Source organism: Penaeus monodon, chromosome 20 (genome assembly GCF_015228065.2).
Source record: "Penaeus monodon isolate SGIC_2016 chromosome 20, NSTDA_Pmon_1, whole genome shotgun sequence".
In the NCBI taxonomy this organism is placed as follows: domain Eukaryota; kingdom Metazoa; phylum Arthropoda; class Malacostraca; order Decapoda; family Penaeidae; genus Penaeus; species Penaeus monodon.
Window position 1 is genome coordinate 31531191 of NC_051405.1, and position 223 is coordinate 31531413.

At 32.3% G+C, this 223-nt stretch overlaps 1 protein-coding gene across 1 annotated transcript in view; it reads right to left on the reverse strand.

The window, feature by feature from the left end:
* Window positions 1-223, reverse strand: part of LOC119585772 (tyrosine-protein phosphatase Lar-like) — a gene marked incomplete at its 5' end in the record, with an annotated part of 244437 nt that overhangs the window by 123066 nt on the left and 121148 nt on the right.

The window sequence follows — 223 nt, forward strand, 5'->3', positions numbered from 1 at the left end:
TACGGTTAACATAAACAAATCCGCAGGCTATGATTAAAACACACAACGCCATAAATCTAGCTATCAGACAGCCAAGTAAATTAATAACGCCAAATCACACACATTCACGAGTGACAATAATTAAATGCAAGTAAATAAATCACGAGTCTTCATTTAATTCATAAACATAGGCTGTCATTGTGTATCCATGTATGTATGTGACTAGTCATCTATATATTTTTTT